Below are 17,521 nucleotides of genomic sequence, written 5' to 3' on the forward strand. Positions count from 1 at the left end.
GGTTATCATGCATTTATGCAATAAGTACTACATTTATTTATTAAGTACTTAACATCTGTTAGATACTTGGTATAACTGAATTTAAAAAGTCATGCTCAGAAGTTTATTGTAGACTGCATAGTTAAATGTAAGATAGTGTAATAAGTATGGCTACAAAATATGCTTAAAGGAACACAGGTAAGGATATTTAGCCTAACTTTGTGGGTTGGAGCAGGAAGTAATTAGTAGCTGGATTTCAATCTTTGTCTCCAAAATTCTTAATGTTGTTGCCTAGCTGCTCAACAGTCTCCAACTCTATGTGGCCCTGTGAACTCTAGCTCACCAGGCTCCTCTGTCCATGGGGTTATCCAGGCAAGAATACTGGAGTGGGTTGCCATATCTTCCTCCAGGGGATCTTCCTGACCCACGGATCCAGCCTGCATCTCCCAGATTGGCAATCAGATTCTTTACTGCTGAGCCACCTGAGAAGCCCCAAGTTCTTAATAGTTTAAATCTCATTCTAATAAAACTATCCCATATGAAAACCATGGAGTAACCAAGAGAACTCAGGAGTTAACAGAAAATTAAAAATTTAGAAGAATCCCTTGAAACTTGTCATGATGATAGTAAAAGCAAGAGAATTCCAGAAAAACCTCTACTTCTGTTTCATTGACTACACTAAAGCCTTTGACTATGTGGATCACAACAAGCTGTGGAAAATTCTTCAAGAGTTGGGAATACCACATCACCTTACCATACCTGAGAAATCTGTATGCAGGTCAAGAAGCAACAGTTAGAACTGTTGGAAACAGTTCCATTCCTGTTTGGAACAAGTTCATGGAACAGTGAACTGGTTCCAAATTGGGAAAGGGGTACATCAAGGCTGTATGTCATCACCTTGCTTATTTAACTTATATGCAGGCTACATCATGTGAAATGCCAGGCTAGATGAAGCACAAGTTTGAATCAAGATTGCTGGGAGAAATATCAATAACCTCAGATATGCAGATGACACTACCCTTATAGCAGAAAGTGAAGAGAAACTAAAGAGTCTCTTGAGGAAGGTGAAAGAGGAGAGTGAAAAAGCTGGCTTAAAACTCAACATTCAAAAAACTAAGATCATGGGAGAGAACAAGACGGCGGAGGAGTAGGTGGATGTGGGGTACATCTCTCTCCACGGACGCATCAGGAATACACCTTCAGACCCAGAAGTGCATGCAGAACACCAGCTGAGAGCAGACAGGAGTATCTGACCAGCGGAAAAGAATATATTGAATGCAAAACTAGGTAGGATGAAGGAACTAGGGGGAAGAACAGGAGTGTTAGTAGGACTGGCCCTGCCCTCGGTGGATCTCCTTGGGGAACTGAAGCAGGGGTCTGATTCCCACATCAGGGCAATTGTCTGAGTCAGAGGAGAAACATTTAAGGCTGAGAGTGAAACAGCTTATCTGTGACAGCCTAAATGGAATGAGAATCAGACAGTCCGTGCTGCAGCCATACATACCCTGGACAGGGATGCCAGTCCCCTGAAAAGTGCAGCGGCTGGGAGCTGGAGTTTAGGGATTGTGGAGCAATCCCAGGGCACAAGCTGCTGTTGACTGCGGAGACGTGGGTCGAGGGGATATGAGGGAGGAGACTGTGGTGGGAAATGCTTATGGAGGAAAGCCGGGCAGCCATGGAAGCAAGGCAATACTGCTGAGTCATGCGAAGGGGGTGGAGCCATCACCATAGCCTCTCTCTGCCCACACGCCAGCATTGGCAGCGTAACAATAGGGAGGCTGGCCCATCAAACACCTGACCACTGAACTACAGAGTAGGACCCTACCCAGGGTGCCCCTTTAAATGCCCCATGTGCCAATCTACAGAGTAGGACCCCAGCCAGGGGGCCCCCCTCTATGTGCCTGACATGCTGAACAACGGAGAAGGACCCCAGGCAAGGGAGCCCTGTAATTGCCTGAATGGGTGGAGCTAAGGAGAAAGACTGGCCAAAGAGGCCTTCTGATCACCAGCTACAAGAGGCTTGAAAAAAAGACTCTGATAGGGCCATAGCTCCTGTGGCAGAGGCAGTCTATGTCCCTAAACACTTGGTGCTGCCAGGGTCTCCACAAGCCAAGCAGCTGTGCCAATTTCACACTCAACTCTCACTGGGGCAGAGCTGCCCCAGGCAAAAAAAGTCTTGTGTCTATGTGTGCAGGGTCACTTTGGTAGCGTCTGACTCTTTGAAACCCTGTAGACTGTGACCTGCCAGGCTTCTCTGTCAGAGTGGGGTTCTCCAGGCAAGAATATTGGAGCATATTGGCCAATACTGGTTGCCATACCCTTCTAGAACACTATATTTCCTGCTGCCCTAGCCACCAACTCCCCTGAGTACCTGGTGCTGCCAAGAACCCCTGTGACCCAAGCAGCTGCACCACCTCCACACCTGGCCCTCACAGGGGCAAACCCAAGTCCTCCAGGGCAGACTCAGGAGCAAACCCCAGTGGATGACCCACATGCTGAGGTAAAAATAAAACCAAAGTTGAAACCCAGGGGCAGTGTGGCTAAGGAGGAAGACCCAAAACCCTCCTATCAGCTCTACAAGCTGCAGATTAAATCCACATGATCAACTAGGCAGACTTTGTGTCTATGGAATATATAAAAGGACACTGAGAGCTCCCACAAAAGAAAATGCACTAGTTCTGATAACTGTGGCCATTGGAGGCAAGAACACAGAAGAGTAGGACCAGATTAGAATCTGAGCTGCCCTCACAGCAGGTCCAGAGATCAGCACAGTGTTGGAGGGCATCCTAGGGAGGTGAGGTGGGCTGTGACTCCCAGAGAGGGAAAGGACTCTGACAGCAGTGACTTCAGAAAAACATTTATTATTCTTGTCTTGACTTGTTCTTTAGATTCTTTGGGATTTTTTTTTTTTTTTCCTTTCTTCCCCCTCTGTTGTAGTTGTAATTTTACTGGCACTATGAAATCTAATTAAGCTTTTGAGGTTTTTTTTTCTCTTTTTTCCCCCCCTCAGTCACATATTTTTATTGTTGTTATAAACCTCTGCCTCTTTTGCAGTTATGTGGAGTTTTCCTTTTTCCCCCTCTGTTTATAATTTTAATTTTTTAAACCTGTTATTATTTTTTCTGCATTTCTTCCTTTATTTGCTTTTCCTACTGTTCTTTCCCCCTTGCTGTTAATATTTAATGTACATAAATCTTCTTTATCTACCTCTATTTAACTTTGCACATCTAGTCTTTCTTTCTTTCCTTTCCTCTCAACGTATTTGTTAGTTTTATTTTCATTGCTTTATTCCCCAATTGGCACCTTGCTTTAGTTTTGTTTTCCAGTTTCTGCTTTAGTTAGTTTTGTTCTTAATTGCTAAATACAATTTTGGTTTTCCTTTGTTCGCTGGGTCAATCTACTGTACTTTATTTTTGTTGGACTGTTTTGACTTTGCCCATAGGTGTATATGTATATGTGTATATTCCATTATTTTAATTATTATTTGCCTGATTTTGTAACTGCCATTTGTCTCGGTCATCTTTGGTTTCTCGTTTTTGGATATTTGTTTTAATCTCCCTTAATGCCATAACAAATCATATGTGGAATCTTTGTTCCTGACCAGAGATCAAGCCCTGAGCCTTTGGAGTGGGAGCACTGACTCCAAGAACCTAGACTACCAGAGAACTAACCCTAGGGGGTATCAAATAGTGAGAACTCACACAAAGGAAGTCACTGGAATACAAGACCTGGCATCACACAACGACCAGTAGCACCCTGTCCAGGACGCCTCATCTAAACAACAAAGAAAACAAAGATACAAACCCAGTCCTCAGCAGACAGGATTACCACCTCACTCAGCCTTGCCCATCAGAGGAAAAACAAACAAATAAACAAAAACTCAGCACAAATCTCACCCTATAGGAAGCTTACACAAACCACTGGACCAACCTTAGGAGGGCAGAAACCAAAAGGAAGAAAGAATTCAACCTTGAAGCCTGCAAAAAAAAGAGATAACTCAAACACAATAAGTTTAAAAAAAAAAATGAAAAGGTAGAGAAATACTACACAAATGAAGGAACAGACTAGAAACAAAGAAGTCCAAATAAGTGAAGAGGAAATAGGCACGCTGCCCGAAAAAGAATTCAGAATAATGATAGTAAAGATGATCAAAAACCTTGAAAACAAAATGGAGAAAATGCAATAATCAATTAACAAAGACCCAGAAGAATTAAAGAATAAGCATGCAGAAACAAACAACACAATTACTGAAATTAAACATACTCTAGAAGGAATCAGTAGCAGAATATCTGAAGCAGAAGAACGGATCAGTGAGCTGGAAGATAAAATGGAGGAAATAGCTTCTGAAGATCACAATAAAGTAAAAAGAATCAAAAGAGCTGAGGATAGTCTCAGAAACCTCTAGAACAATATCAAATGCACCAACCATCAAACTATAGGGGTCCCAGAAGAAGAAGAGAAAAAGAAAGTGTATGAGAAAATTTTTGAGAAGATTATAGTTGAAAATTTCCCCAACTTGGAAAAGGAAATAGTCAATCAAGTCAAAGAGGTGCAAAATGTTCCATACAGGATAAACCCAAGGAGAAACATGCCAGGACACATACTGATCAAACTAACAAAGACTAAATGCAAAGAAAGAATATTAAAAGTAGCAAGGGAGAAGAAACAAGTAACATACAAGGGAAACCCATTTGCTTAACAGCTGATCTTTCAGCAAAAACTCTGCAGGCCAGAAGGGAATGGCAGAATACATTTAAAGTACTGAAAGGCAAAAATTCACAACCAAGATTACTGTACTTGGCAAGGATCTCATTCAAAAGTGATGGAAAAATAAAAAGCTTTTCAGACAAGCAAGGTTAAGAGAATTCAGTACCATCAAACCAGATTTACAACAAATGTTAAAGGGATTTATATTGTCAAGAAATACAAGAGAAGAAAAAAGATCTACACAATCAACCCCAAACAATTAAGAAAATGGCAATAGGAACATATATATCAATAATTACTTTAAATGTAAATGGATTAAATGCTCCAACCAAAAGACACAGACTGGCTGAATGGATACAAAAATAATACCCACATATATGCTGTCTACAAGAAACCCACTTCAGACCTCAAGACACATATAGACTGAAAGTGAGAAGATGGAAAAATATATTCCATGCAAATGGGAAGCAAAAGAAAGCTGGAATAGCAGTCCTCATATCAGACAAAATAGACCTTAAAATAAAGAAGATCACAAGAGATAATACACTACATAATGATCAAGGGATCAATCCAAGAGGAAGACATAACAATTGTAAATATCTGTGCACCCAACATAGGAACACCTCAATACACAAGACAAACACTGAGACATAAAAGGAGAAATTGACAGTAACACAATAATAGCAGGCAACTTTAACACCACACTCACACCAGTGGACAGATTGTCAAAACAGAAAATTAATAAGGAAACACAAATCTTAAATGATGCATTAGATGAGATGGATCTCATTGATATCTTCAGGACATTCCATCCAAATGCAGAAGAATACACCTTCTTCTCAAGTGCACATGGAACATTCTCCAGGATAGACCACATTTTGGGTCACAAATCAAACCTCAGTAAATTTAAGAAAATTGAAATCGTATCAAGCAAAAGAACTGTACACAGAAAATTATTAGACAATGATGAAAGAAAACAAAGGCAACATAAACATATGGAGAGATAATCCTTGTTCCTGGGGAGGAAGAATCAATATTGTGAAAATGACTATGTTACCAAATGCAATCTACAGATTCAATGCAATCCCTATCAAATTATCAATGGCGTTTCTCACAGAACTAGAACAAAAATTTTCACAATTCATGTGGAAGCATAAAAGACCCCAAATAGCCAAAGCAGCCTTGAGAAAGAGGAATGGAGCTGGAGGAATCAACCTTCCTCACTTCAGATTATACTACAAAGCTACAGTCATCAAAACAGTATGGTACTGGCACAAAAACAGAAATATAGACCAATGGAACAGGATAGAAAGTCCAGAAATAAACCCACGCACCTATGGATATGTTATTTTTGACAAAGGAGGCAAGAATATACAATAGGGCAAAGACAGCCTCTTCAATAAATTGTGCTGGGGAAACTGGACAGATACATGTAAAAGGATGAAATTAGAACACTTCCTAACACCATACACAAAGATATACTCAAAATGGATTAAACACCTAAATGTAAGACCAGAAACTGTAAAACTCTTAGAGGAAAACATAGATATAACACTCGATCACATAAATTAAAGCAAGATCCTCTATGACCTACCTCCTAGAGTAACAGAAATAAAAACAAAAATAAGCAAGTGGGACCTGATTAAACTTAAAAGCTTTTGCACAGCAAAGGATACTATAAGCAATGTGAGAAGACAACCCTCAGGATGGGAGAAAATAATAGCAAATGAAACAACTGACAAAGGATTAATTTCCAAAATATGCAAGCAGCTCATACAACTCAATGCCAGAAAAGCAAACAACCCAATCAGAAAGTGGGAAAAAGACCTAAACAGACATTTCTCCAAAGAAGACATACACATGGCAAACAGACACATGAAAAGATGCTCAACATCACTTATTATTAGAGAAATGCAGATCAAAACTACAATGAGATATCACCTCACACCAGTCAGAATGACCATCATCAAAAAATCTACAGTAAATGCTGGAGAGTGTGTGGAGAAAAGGGAATGCTCTTGCACTGTTGTTGGGAATGTAAATTGATATAGTCACTATGGAAGACAGTATGTAGATTCTTTAAAAAACTAGAAATAAAACCACCACCTGGCCCAGCAATCCCACTCCTAGGCATATACCCTGAGGAAACCAAAACTGAAAAAGACACATGTATCCCATTGTTCACTGCAGTACTATTTACAATAGCTAGAACATGGAAGCAACCTAGGTGTCCATTGACAGATGGATGGATAAGAAGTTGTGGTAAATACACACAATGGGATATTACTCAGCCATAAAAAGGAATACCTTTGAGTCAGTTCTAATGAGGTGGATGAACCTAGAGCCTATTATACAGAGTGAAGTGATTCAGAAAGACAAGGATAAATATCATATTCTAGCACATATGTACGGAATCTAGAAAAATGATGCTGAAGAATTTATTTACAGGGCAGCAATGGAGAAACAGACATAGAGAATAGACTTATGGACATGGGGAGAGGGGAGGAGAGGGTGAGCTGTATGGAAAGAGTAACATGGAAACTTACATTACCATATATAAAATAGATAGCCAACGGGACTTTGCTGTCTGGCTCAGGAAACTCAAACAGGGGCTCTGTATCAACCTAGAGGGGTGGGATAGGGAGGGAGATGGGGGGAGGTTCAAAAGGGAGGGGGTATATGTATACCTATGACTGATTCATGTTGAGGTTTGACAGAAAACCGCAAAATTCTGTAAAGCAATTATCCTTCAATTAAAAAATAAAACAAAACAAAAAATAAAGAAAAAAACCCAAGATCATGGCATCCGGTCCCATTACTTCATGGCAAATAGATGGGGAAAAATGGAAACAGTGATAGACTTTATTTTCTTGGGCTCCAAAATGACTGCAGATGGTGATGGCAGCCATGATATTAAAAGACGCTTGCTCCTTGGAAGAAAAGCTATGACCAACCTAGACAGCATATTAAAAGGCAGAGCCATTACTTTGCTGACAAAGGCCCGGCTAGTCAAAGATATGGTTTTTCCAGCAGTCATGTAGGAATGTGAGAGTTGGACCATAATGAAAGGTGAGCACCGAAGAACTGATGCTTTTGAACTGTGGTGTTGGAGAAGATTCCTGAGAGTTCCTTGGACTGCAAGCAGATCAAAGCAGTCAATCCTAAAGAAAATCAGTCCTGAATATTCATTGGATGGACTGATGCTGAAGCTGAAACTCCAATACTTTGGCCATCTGATGCAAAGAACTGACTCATTGGAAAAGACTCTGTTGCTAGGAAATATTGAAGGCAGGAGGAGAAGGGGCCAAGAGAGGATGAGATGGTTAGATAGAATCACCAACTCAATGAGCATGAGTTTGAGTGAGTTCTGGAAACTAGTGAAGGACAGGGAAGCCTGGCATGCTGCAGTTCATGGGGTCACAAAGAGTCAAACACAACTGAGCGACTGAATGGAACTGAACTAAAGGTGATTGAATTGGTCTCTTAGTTATCCATGTATTAATTCAACACATGTTGAGTCTCTATATTTCAGGCACTATTCCCAAGCTTGGGATTACAGAGATAAACAAGGTTGACCATCTTTTCTGACTATCTTAGGACTTAATTTGTAGGGGATGCCATGACTTAAGAAATCTACCTGCTGTGCTTTGTGTAAAGACATTTGTGTTATTCAGATGTACAGCAAAGTGATTCAGTTTATATATAAATGAGAATGATGATGATATAGTGGTATCATATTTTTGACTTTCTCTGCTTGACTAATTTCATTAGTATGATATGCAAATGGCAATGATTCATTCTTACTTAATGGCTGAATTTTTTTTTTTTTTATTAGTTGGAGGCTAATTACTTCACAACATTTCAGTGGGTTTTGTCATACATTGATATGAATCAGCCATAGAGTTACACGTATTCCCCATCCCGATCCCCCCTCCCACCTCCCTCTCCACCCAATTCCTCTGGGTCTTCCCAGTGCACCAGGCCCGAGCACTTGTCCCATACATCCCACCTGGGCTGGTGATCTGTTTCACCATAGATAATATACATGCTGTTCTTTCGAAACATCCCACCCTCACCTTCTCCCACAGAGTTCAAAAGTCTGTTCTGTACTTCTGTGTCTCTTTTTCTGTTTTGCATATAGGGTTATCGTTACCATCTTTCTAAATTCCATATATATGTGTTAGTATGCTGTAATGATCTTTATCTTTCTGGCTTACTTCACTCTGTATAATGGGCTCCAGTTTCATCCATCTTATTCCATTCTCTGTGTGTGTGTATGTATGATCTTAGTTTTATGTATGTTGAATATATATACATATATATATATACATACATATATATATAAAACATCTTCTTTATCCATTCATCTGTTGATGGACATTTAGGTTGCTCCCATGTCTTGGCTATTGTAAATAGTGCTACCGTGAACATTGGGGTGCTTGTATCTTTTCAAATTAAAGTTTTCATTTTTCCTACATATATACCTGGGAAAGGGATTGCTGATTAAAACGTAGTTCTTTTTGCAGTTTTTAAGGAAGTTCCACATTGTTTTTCATAATGGCTGCATCAATGTACCTTCTCACAACACTGTAGGAGGGTTCCCATTTCTCTACACATACATGCTGGTTCCCTCCAGCATTTATTATTTGCAGACATTTTTAGAATAGCCATTCTGACTGGTGTGAGGTGATACATCACTGTGATTTTGATTTGTATTTCTCTAAAATTAGTAATGTTGAGCATCTTTTCATGTGCCTGTTGGCCATCTGTATGTCTTCTTTGGAGAAATATCTATTTAGACCTTCTCCCCACTTTTTGATTGGGTTGTTTGGGGGTTTTCTTGTAAATTAAAAAAAAATTTCATACAATTTTAAAGGTTATACTTCACTTATAGTATAGAAGAACCAGCTCTTTTGAATTCCAGTAAGGTCTATATTTTTATTCCAAGCTGCATCCTAGACCCTTCAAATAGCTGAGAAAACTCCACAGGTGAGAGTTCATTCTATTATGAGCAGACTGTAACCATTTGCCATAAACAATATCAGAACCTGATGGGAAATCTAACACAAAAAGTAATCCTGTGGACAGCAGTGTATGTGCTTGTGAAGAAATATTGGCTGAATTAGATTATTCACTAACAATTGATCAAAATATTCCTTCCCTCTTCTATGATTGATTTTTGCATCCATCTACATGTATGGATTGACTCCAGAAATAAAAAGTGCCAAAGTAGCACTATCTTATACAATTTTGTTACTTAAAAGAAACTTAAATATAGCTCTAGTATCCAGATTTTTTTTTTTTAATGGTACATTAGGTGAAGTCCAGACATCAGCAAAAGTCATATGAATTAAGCACTTATAAGCCTTACCAGTTCTCACTCAACACTACAAAGACTGTGTGTCAGAGAGAATGGCTGCAAATTAAAGCTGACACACAGCAGCTGTGACTATAGCCAGCCTCTAAGCCTAATCTGTTTCCTTGTCTTTCACATAAGCTCAGTGATGTGATCCATAAATCCAGATAGTTACAGCTACTAGACAGATTAGTGTTTCTTTCTGGTCTGTATAATTTCCTCCAGGTATCATGGCTGTTAGTTCAATGTTACTATGGTCACATTTCCCCCAATCCAGTGATTGGCACCTTTGCTAGTGTGGTTCAACTCTGTACCCTCCCCCTGAGCCCTTCTTCCTGCCTTGTCAGAATGCCCTGGGGTCACAGCTGCTTATGTCCCTTGCAGAGTGTGGTCTCAGGCCTGGGGGGAGGCCACGGTCTGCTCTGCGGAGTGTTATTTTCTTCAGGACCTACAGCCCTTGAGGAAGCACTTTGCCATCTATCTTTGTTTTGTGTTGGATCAAATCAGTGAATAAGTGGAAGACTTTTCCAAATTTCTCTCTTTTCACCTGTCTTTTTTCCCCATCGAACACCTCCCCAAACTTTGGCCTCCTACCCACCCTCCTCATTTATGTCTTCTACCATTTTCCCTTTATCCTTCTCTCTTGTTCCCTTTTCCTTCCTCCAAATATCCTCAAGAATCTTGCTATGCCTGGAACATACAGAGGTCCAAGGCATACAAAGATAAATAGGATGAACTTTGTTTTTCAAATGTGTACCTTTCTGGTCCCCTGTGTACCTTTCAAGTGTTTATTCCTGCCAACTGTGGGGGGTGGTTTCAAGTTACCACCCCCGCTCCCCAATATCCTCAGTGCTCTTCCTCTCCATCTGCATGCTTTAGACCTCCCTTCACAGCCTGCAGTCTCTAAGGTAACACCCTGATGAGGAATAACTGTCAAACAGCATGAAGATATTTAATGATGGTTTAAAAAGAGCTTGGGAATACAGTCGTATGAGAAATTTGTTACATATTTAATTTAGGAAAGATTGTTACAGTATCAGGGGAGGAAAGGAAGAAAATATATTGCTCCCCATAAAAACGCAGTAAAAGATAAAGCACAAACAGCCCCTCTGTTATGTTGAAATATTATCGTTCTGTGATTGAACAGAGGCGGCAAGGTGGTCTCTGTTCATCACTCATGCCAGGGAGGTGTGGGGGAGGGAAAAAGGCATCGAGGTTGTAGGTTTGAATCTTTCCTAGAGCTCCGAGGAAACTAAAACGCAGACAAAGCACAGTGGCACAGGGATTCTGAAGGTCTTCAGAGGAGGAGTGTTAGTAGTTGGTGGGACAGATAGGGCATGAAATGAACTTACATTTCAGACCATTTTAACACCTCTCTTTTTTTCTTAAGTTTGACAGCAGTAGCAAGAAGCAAGGTCACATTATTATTATTATTATTTTTTCAATGTGCAAAGCCTAATATTATGTTTCTTCTATCCTGGGAATCTGAGAAAAGAACCATCTTGCAAATAAGTCAGCCTGGAATGTCCAGATAGCTCTGTCAATTTTGGCTCCGTTCTTTAACACATTCCCTTAAGAGGGTGGATGGTACTTGTGTGTGAGGCTTCAGAAAGTGGCAGGCATTTCCTCCTTCATCTCTCATTTGGGCTACTGAACCTGGGATCAATAAATATTCCATTACTGCATTATTTGTGGCCAACTATAAACAATTTCTATCATTAAATCTTTGCCTTTTAGTTGTCCCTCATTAGCAAGGGATCAAATTTTAGATCCCAGTCTGGGTCATGCCCAGAATTTAAAAAAAGCAATGTATGAGAATGTTTATCCACATGTGTATTTATATTTTATATTAAAATAGATACATGATGAAAAGTATTCTTGTATCTAATAGTTTCATAGTGTTGCAGTTTTAAAAGTCACTGTGAGCTTCATTTTAGATGATGTGGTGATGTGGGGAAAAGCACTGGATGGTGCTTAGGTGAGTTTGGGTTCTTAATTGCGTTTCTTTCTGCTTCTAGTAACCAGTTGTGTGATCTGCAAAGTAGGTCATTTCCCCCAATTTATTTATTTGTAAAATGAATGGATTGGAGTGGGTGATGCTTACGTTTCTCTCTAGCTCCTACATTCAGTGAGTGGAAGAGGATTGTAGGAAGGGGTGGTAGATGACATGTGGAAACAGGAAGTTAACAGAAAAACATGGAAGAAACCACTTACTTTAGTTGCTTTTGGGGATGGAAAGTGCAAGTGTGAGGTGCGATGTATATGTTCTACCATGGCTTTAAGTTTTGGTTATACTTGTATTCTTTTTAAATTAAAAAAATTAAAAATGCACATCTGTCACACTGTGTGACTGTATTTAAATAGCATCCTTTGCTGATGTTCAGTATTCAGAACAGGGTTAATGAAAGTTGTATTAAATCAGAGTGCCCCCTGGAAGTTCCGCATTGGTTGTGAATGTTATTTGATTGACTCTTGCCTAGTAAAGAGGCAATTCTACCTGAGAGAATACAGGTTGAATCAGAGTTCCAAGGTTGCCTGTGAGCAGGAGACAATGGAAGATAAGTTTTATTTAGTACACAGGGTTGTTTTTGTTTTGTCTTGCTGCTGTTTTGCTTTTGAGGGGGATTGAATGCTTTATGGGTTTCTGCTGTAATTTACCGGAGTCCTCACCACCTGTCCTCCTCTGCTTGACCTCTGTCCCCTGGAGGTTTAAGTGGGTAGCATCCAGCCCCAGGAAATAGTGAGCCAGGGGACAGTTACTGGGCAGCAGTCACATGCCAGGTGCAGAGAATGGCACTAGGGATAACTCCTGAGGAGACATCTAGGGTCAGCTCCTCCCCAGAGGAGCTCCTGTTCTAGTGAGGAACCCGGGCATTGACATCTTTTCACAAATACTTAAATAATGACGAGTGCGTGAAGGAGCCCTGCAGCGTGCTGTGCCTGAGTCTAAACAGAGAATCTGATTACATCTGAGAGCAAAGGAGGGCTTTCCCCAAAAAAGAATTTTTAAGCTGAGACTTGAAATACAAGTAGAAATCATTCAGTGGAGAATGAATTTTGAATGAGAGATGAAGGCATGGAGGTGGTGAGTATGTAAATTTGAAAATGAAGAGTTGATATTTTGAGTGAGACTGGTCAGTTCAGTTCAATCCAGTCGCTCAGTCGTGTCCAACTCTCTGCGACCCCATGAACTGCAGCACGCCAGACTTCCCTGTCCATCATCAACTCCCGGAGCTTGTTCAAACTCGTGTCCATCGAGTGGGTGATGCCATCCAACCATCTCATTCTCTGTCGTCCCCTTCTCCCCCGCCTTCAATCTTTCCCAGCATCAGGATCTTTTCCATTGAGTCAGTTCTTCACATCAGGTGGCCAGAGTATTGGAGTTTCAGCTTTAGCATCAGTCCTTCCAGTGAACACCCAGGACTGATCTCCTTTAGGATGGACTGGTTGGATCTTCTTGCAGTCCAAGGGACTCTCAAGAATCTTCTCCAACACCACTTTTCAAAAGCATCAGTTCTTTGGCGCTCGGTTTTCTTTATAGTCCAACTCTCACACCCATACATGACTACTGGAAAAAACATAGCTTTGACTAGATGGACCTTTTTCAGCAAAACAATGTCTCTGTCTTTTAATAAGCTGTCTAGGTTGGTCAAAGCTTTTCATCCAAGGAGCAAGTGTCTTTTAATTTCATGGCTTCAGTCACCATCTGCAGTGATTTTGGAGCCCCCCAAAATAGTCTGTCACTGTTTCCATTGTTTCCCCATCTATTTGCCATGTAGTGATGGGACTGTTGCCATGATCTTTGTTTTCTGAATGTTGAGTTTTAAGCTAACTTTTTCACTCTCTTTCACTTTCATCAATTCCTTCAATTCCTCTTTGCTTTCTGCCATAAGGATGGTGTCATTTGCATATCTGAGGTTATTGATATTCCTCCTGGCAATCTTGATACTAGCTTGTGCTTCATCCAGCCCAGCATTTCACATGATTTACTCTGCATATAAGTTAAATAAGCAGGTTGACAATATACAGCCTTGATGTATTCCTTTCCCAATTTGGAACCAGTCCATTGTTCCACTTCTGGTTTTAATTGTTGTTTCTTGACCTGCATACAGATTTCTCAGGAGGCAGGTGGTTTGCTATTCCCATCTCTTGAAAAATTTTCCACAATTTTTTGCGATCCACACAGTCAAAGGCTTTGGCATAGTCAACAAAGCAGAAGTAGATGTCTTTCTGGAAATCTCTTGCTCTTTCTATCATCCAACCAATGTTGGCAATTTAATCACTGGTTCTTCTGCCTTTTCTAAATCCAGCTTGAACATCTGGAATTTCACGGTTCATACACCGTTGAAGCCTGGCTTGGAGAATTTTGAGCATTACTTTGCTTGAGTGTGAGATGAGTGCAATTGTGTGGTAGTTTGAACATTCTTTGGCATTGTCTTTCTTTGGGATTGGAATGAACACTGTCCTTTTCCAGTCCTGTGGCCACTACTGAGTTTCCAGATTTGCTGGCGTATTGAGTGCAACACATTAACAGCATCATCTTTTAGGATTTGAAATAGCTCAATTGGAATTCCATCACCTCCACTATCTTTGTTCATAGTGATGCTTCCTAAGGCCCACTTGACTTTTCATTCCAGGATGTCTGTTTCTAGGTGGTTGATCACACCAAGTGGTTTTCTGAGTCATGCAGATCTTTTTTGTATAGTTCTTTTGTGTATTGTTGCCACCTCTTCTTAATATCTTTTGCTTCTGTTAGCAAAAATTTCTGTCCTTTATTGAGCCCATCTTTGCATGAAATGTTCCCTTGGTATCTCTAATTTTCTTGAAGAGATCTCTAGTCTTTCCCATTCTGTTGTTTTCCTCTATTTCTTTGCATTGATCACTGAGGAAGGCTCTCTTATCTCTCCTTGCTATTCTTTGGAACTCTGCATTCAGGTGGGTATATCTTTCCTTTTCTCTTTTGCTGTTCACTTCTCTTCTTTTCTCAGCTATTTGTAAGGCCTCCTCAGACAGTCATTTTGCATTATTGCATTTCTTTTTCTTGGGGATGGTCTTGATCAGTGCCTTCTGTACAATGTCACAAACCTCCATCCATAGTTCTTCAGGCACTCTGTCTATCAGATCTAATCCCTTGAATCTGTTTGTCACTTCCACTGTATAATTGTAAGGGATTTGATTTAGGTCATACCTGAATGGTCTAGTGGTTCTCCCTACTTTCTTCAATTTAAGTCTGCATTTGACAATATGGAGTTCATGATCTGAGCTCCAGTCAGCTCCTGGTCTTGTTTTTACTGACTGTATAGAGCTTCTCCATGTTTGACTGCAAAGAATATAATCAATCTGATTTCGGTATTGACCATCTGGTGATATCCTTATGTAGATTCTTCTCTTGTATTGTTGGAAGAGGGTTTTTGCTATAACCAATGTGTTCTCTTGGCAAAACTCTGTTAGCCTTTTCCCTGCTTCATTTTGCATTCCAAGGCCAAATTTGCTTGTTATTCCAGGTATCTCTTGATTTCCTGCTTTTGCATTCCTGTCCCCTATAATGAAAATGACATCTCTTTTTGGGTGTTAGTTCTAGAAGTTCTTGTAGATCTTCATAAAACTGTTCAACTTCAGCATCTTCAGCTTTAGTGGTTGGAGCATAGACTTGGATTACTGTAATATTGAATGGTTTGCCTTGGAAATGAACAGAGATCATTCTGTCATTTTTGAGATTGCACCCAAGAACTGCATTTTGGACTCTTTGTTAACTATGAGGGCTACTCCATTTCTTCTAAGGGATTCTTGCCCACAGTAGTAGTTTAATGGTCATCTGAGTTAAATTCACCCATTCCAGTCCATTTTAGTTCACTGATTCCTAAAATGTTGATGTTCACTCTTGCCATCTTCTGTTTGACCACCTCCAATTTACCTTGATTCATGGACCTAACATTCCAGGTTCCTATGCAATATTGTTCTTTACAGCATCAGATTTTACATCCATCACCAGTCACATCCACAACTGGGTGTTGTTTTTGCTTTGGCTCCATCTCTTCATTCTTTCTGGAGTCATTTCTCCACTCTTCTTCAGTAGCATATTGGGCATCTACTGATCTGGGGAGTTCATCTTTCAGTGTCTTATCTTTTTGTCTTTTCATACTGTTCATGGAGTTCTCAAGGCAAGAATACTGAAGTGGTTTGCCATTCTCTTCTCCAGGGGACCATGTTTTGTTAGAACTGTCCAGCATGACCCATCCATCTTGGGTGGCCCTACACAGCATGGCTCATAATTTCTTTGAGTTAGACAAGGCTGTGGTCCATGTGATTAGTTTGATTAGTTTTCTCTGATTTTGGTTCTCATTCTGTCTGCCCTCTGAGGGATAAGGGTAAGAGGCTTATGGAAGCTTTCTGATGGGGGAGACTGACTTGAGGGGAAACTGTGTCTTGTTCTGATGGGCGGGGCCATGCTCAGTAAATCTTTCATCCAATTTTCTGTTGACGGGAGGGGCTGTGTTCCCTTCTTGTTGTTTGACCTGAGACCAAACAATGGTGGAGGTAACGAAGATAATGGTCTCCTTCAAAAGGTCCCATGAACACACTGCTGCACTCAGTGCCCCCAACCCTTCAGCAGGCCACTGCCAACCCATGCCTCTACTGGAGACTCCTGGACACTCACAGGCAAGTCTGGGTCAGTCTCTTGTGGGGTCACTGCTCCTTTCTCCTGGGTCCTGGTGTGCACAAGGTTCTGTTTGTGCCCTCCAAGAGTCTGTTTCCCCAGTCCTATGTAAGTTCTGGTGACTCTATGGTGGAGTTAATGGCAACCTCCTCCAAGAGGGCTTATGACATACCCAGGTCTGCTACACTCAGAGCCACTGCCCTTGCAGCAGGCCACTGCTGACCCATACCTCTGCAGGAGACACTCAAACACTCAAAGGCAGGTCTTGCTCAGTCTCTGTGGGGGTATCCTGGTGTGCACAAGGTTTTGTTTGAGCCCTCTGAGCATCTCTGGTGGGTATGGGAGTTTACTCATACAAGATGGCGGAGTAGAAGGATGTGTGCTCATCTTTTCCTGCAAGAACTCCAAAATTCTAACTCGCTGCTGAACAACCATTGACAGAATAATGTTGGATCCCACCAAAAAGAGATACCTCACACCCAAGGGCAAAAGGAGAAGCCCCAGCAATATGGGTAGGAGGGTCAAAATTTCATTTAGAATAAAACCCCATACCTGCCAGAGATGCTCCGAGAGTTCAAACAAAATCTTGTGCACACCAGAACTGAGAGTGGCATAGATCACAAACACATCTCTGTGCCTGTATCTTCAAAACACATTAGTAAAGAGCGAGGTTTGGAAAAAGAAAAAAAGAGGAACAAGTTTTTCCCATTTTTTCCCCTGAAACTTGTGTCCTGCCCCTTACTCAACTTTCTCATTTAGGTCCGTGAGTGATTCACAGATTCTCTCAGGTATGTGGGCCAGCAAACTCACCCTGCACAGCT

The 17,521-nt window shown here is 40.7% G+C and overlaps 1 long non-coding RNA gene across 1 annotated transcript in view; it reads left to right on the top strand.

Annotated features, from left to right (window-relative positions):
* LOC133073329 (uncharacterized) overlaps positions 1-17,521 on the top strand; it is a 495,759-nt gene that overhangs the window by 188,209 nt on the left and 290,029 nt on the right. The window lies entirely within an intron of this gene.

The sequence above is a fragment of the Dama dama genome, chromosome 19 (genome assembly GCF_033118175.1).
Source record: "Dama dama isolate Ldn47 chromosome 19, ASM3311817v1, whole genome shotgun sequence".
In the NCBI taxonomy this organism is placed as follows: domain Eukaryota; kingdom Metazoa; phylum Chordata; class Mammalia; order Artiodactyla; family Cervidae; genus Dama; species Dama dama.